The 3681-nt window shown below is 43.5% G+C and overlaps 1 long non-coding RNA gene across 1 annotated transcript; it reads right to left on the bottom strand.

Annotated features, from left to right (window-relative positions):
• Window positions 1–2998: 2998 nt before the first annotated feature.
• On the bottom strand, window positions 2999–3681 carry LOC134197787 (uncharacterized). Its single transcript, XR_009972695.1, has 3 exons — window positions 3553–3681; window positions 3111–3485; window positions 2999–3031 (listed from the first exon to the last, which is right to left on the bottom strand). It is a non-coding gene; the product is annotated as an uncharacterized LOC134197787 (long non-coding RNA).

A 3681-nucleotide genomic window follows, 5' to 3' on the forward strand; every position in this document is an offset into this window, starting at 1 on the left:
GTCTGTAAACTGCCGAAGTTGTACAGTTGTTAGAAAGTCTGGCAGGGGTCATTTCCAAGATGTGCAGTGATAGCACCGATTCACTAGGATCCTCTGTCAATTCCGGTTTAACAGACAAAGGTAACCGACTGAGTGCATCAGCGTTGGCATTTGTCGTCCCTGGTCGATAACGTAGTTTATACTGATAGCCAGACAACATTATTACGCTGCATTCGACCTGATGACATCAACGGCACGCCCTCATTCTCTCCTAACAACGAGGCCAACGGCTTGTGATCGGTAAGGATTGTAAATGCTCTTCAATTCAAGTATTGCTGGAACTTCTTCACATCAAACAGCAATGCGAGTGCATCGTGGTCTATCTGCGCATATCTCCTTTCTGCATCAGCCAAGCGCCTAGATGCGAAAGCGATTGGTCACTCGGTACCGTCGCTTAGCCTGTGTGAAAGCACTGCTCCTACCCGTACGGTGAGGCATCACAGGCTCCGATGAATTCCTTCCTTGGGTCAAAATGTATCATCACTTGACTGGACTGGAGAGCCTCCTTGGCTTGTCTAAACGCTTTCTTATGCTCATCTTTCCACTGCCAACGTACGTTCTGGAGCAAAAGCTGATACAGTGGAGCCAGCCTTAAAGCCAGCTTCGGTAAAAACCGGCCATAGTAATTAATCATACCCAAGAAGTAATGTAATTTCGTAACATTTTTGAGTTCAGGTGCAGCTTGAATAGCCATCACTTCCTTCTTGTCTGGTGCTAGCCCCTGACTTTTGATAGTATGGCCTAAGTAACTGATTTCTATCTGCAAAAACCTGCATTTAGCCAGCTTTAGTCGCAATCCCGAGTTGGCTAGGTGTTGTAATACCATTTCTAGGTTCTGCCAGTATTCCTTCAGACAACGTCCTGTCACTAGAATATCGTCTAAATAGACCACTGTCATGGGAATATCCTGAAGGAGAGTGTCCATTACCCTTTGAAAAATGGCTGGACTCGAGGCCACCCCAAAAGGTAGGCGTTTGTACTTGAACAACTCCAAGTGAGTATTTATGACTACGTACTTCTGCGACGTCTCATCCAGCGCCACCTGCTGATAAGCTTTGCTCAGATCTAACTTGGTGAACAACTGACCTCCAGCTAAAGAGGCAAATATATCATTGATCTTTGGCAATGGGTATTTCTCTCAAGGAGCAGCCTGGTTAATCGTCAACCTAAAGTCACCGCATATCCTGATTGAACCATCCCTTTTTAGAACCGGTATTACTGGAGCAGCCCAATCGAACGGCTTCTATAATTTCGTCTCGTTCCAACCGTCTCAACTCTTGTTCGACTAGCTCTTTGTACGCATATGGTACAGGTCTAGGCTTGAAAAACCGAGGTGCGGTATCTGGTCTCACTGCTATCGATGCTGTTGCTCCCTCCAGTAGTCCCATTTTCTCCTTGAATACTTGCTGGTATTTGGTGATGAGCTCCTTATGTTGAATCCTTCCTTCCTTGTGTGATGTTCTGCCAGTGATATGGAGATGGAATATCTCTTCCAATTTCAGTTTTAGGTTCTGCGTCCAGTTTCTACCAAAACATTTCGACCCTTGCCTTGACAATAATCAATGGCATGGAAGCCACTTGCTGTCCATATCTCACTTTCACATCTGTTTCACCAACCAAAGTTAATGATTCCCCTAAATATGTCCGTAATTGTACTTGTGGCCTACGCAAACCGGGGCCTTCCGTTTAGTCCATAATGCCTTGAAAGTGGCTTCATTCACCAGAGTTACCGCTGTCCCAGTGTCTATCTCCATCTCCACCTTCTGCTGATTAATCACAACTTCTACCTTGAGTGGCTTCACTTCATTGCCACGCCCCACTACGTGTACAGCCTTCATTGCCATCTCTAACATTTCTTCTGATCCCTGGAAATCCTCTTCTTGGCTTATTTGGTAGGCTGCCTTTGAATCTCCTTGTTGATTTGACTGACTTCGGCAAGCTCTCGCAATATGGCCCCGCTTCTTGCACTTCCTACACTCTGCTGTCTGGAAACGACATGGCTTGGGAAGATTCCAACACAAACAACGAGAACACTTACTTCTTTCTGGTGTATGGTCCATCCTACTTGATGCTGATGTACTGCCACTGGTGCTTGAGTTGCTGTTGATGTAAGACCACCTTGTTGCATTTCTAGAGGATTTTCGCAGCTGTTTCCATCGCTCGGGCAATCCGTAGTGCGTCCTCAAATGTCAAGTTGACTTCTTGCAAGAGTCTCCGCTGAATATTTTCTTCATTTATCTCGCACACCAGTCTGTCTCTTAGCATGTCTGAGAAAGTATTCCCAAAGCACAGTCTCTCGATAATCGACGCAATTCCGTCACGAAATCCGCCACAGACTCATCTTCTTTTCGGTTCAAACTGTTAAATCTAAACTGTTGTAGAATAACAGAAGGCTTTGGTCTCACATGATCTTGGACTCTCTTGAGGATGTGGTCATATTCGACTGCATCCAGTGTTTGCCCGGGGAGAAGGTTGCGGATGAGTTTGTACGTTTGAGCGCCACATACGCTCAACAACACTGCCTTCCGTTGGTCTTTGTCAGTCACCTTGTTCGCCGTGAAGTAAAACCCTAGTCGTTCGACGTAGTGTTCCCATTCATCTTGAGTTCCATCAAAGGGCCCCACTTTCCCGATCATCGATGTCATGTTTCTTCTTTGCCTCGTCGCCATTATGTAGTATCGAGACTCGTGTATTTGCAATCTACACTGTCTAACTCAACAAAGTCCGCCAAAACCAACTAGTCTCTTCTACTGCGCAGGCGCCCCAAGACGCCTCCCCCAAACAACCCTAAACTATTACAAAAGTAAACAAGTAAATCTTTTAATTTAGCTCAAAAACTAATTTTTGATTTTGCAATGCAGTAGCCCTTTAAGATAATATGAGAAAACTTATAACTTAGTTACATAATCAAATAGTAAAATAAACGATTGCATTAGTATAGAATTCCTGCATATTCTAACCTGAGATTGGCTTTCGCAAGTATCCTCCATTCCTGCAATACATACATACATATATATATATATATATATATTTGGTATTTACAAATGCAAGACAAATTTTTGAAAGGAGACCTTGTGGGCACAGCTCTCCTTCTGAAGAACACATTTTTAGTCTTTCGACAACATGTCCTTGTCCCATAATTGAAAAGATTTTGCAAAGGTCGGCCAACTTCTCTGGCGGTTTGGTGGGAAGCACCGTAACGAGTAAATGATGTACTTTCTCTTCGATAGAATTAGAGCCGAGAAAGAATTCATGGTCTGTTTTATCGATCAACTTTTGCTGAAACAAGTGGCCGACAAACTCGTGACTAAAGCGAAGCCTTTTATACAAGAAATAGTAGCAGTTTTTGATGACCGGCCACGGCTCTTCGTCTTTTTCGTTTAGGCTATAATATCTTAAGGTCATATCAGATTCTCGTTCCTGGACAAAGGCAGCTTTCTCAGTACCTGAAAGATGAATATAACAAAATAAGGTATTAAGAAATTAAGAAATCATTTCGTAAGTTGTTTGCACCCAAATCATCCACTTCTGAATTAAAATCTGCACTGACACCCTCTGCTATAGCAATTGTTTCACTCTTCTTTTCTGCACCTACACAATCGAAAACAAATTGTTTACTACTATCGCAAATCTACACGCCAG

Source organism: Corticium candelabrum, chromosome 22 (assembly GCF_963422355.1).
Source record: "Corticium candelabrum chromosome 22, ooCorCand1.1, whole genome shotgun sequence".
NCBI classification, from domain to species: domain Eukaryota; kingdom Metazoa; phylum Porifera; class Homoscleromorpha; order Homosclerophorida; family Plakinidae; genus Corticium; species Corticium candelabrum.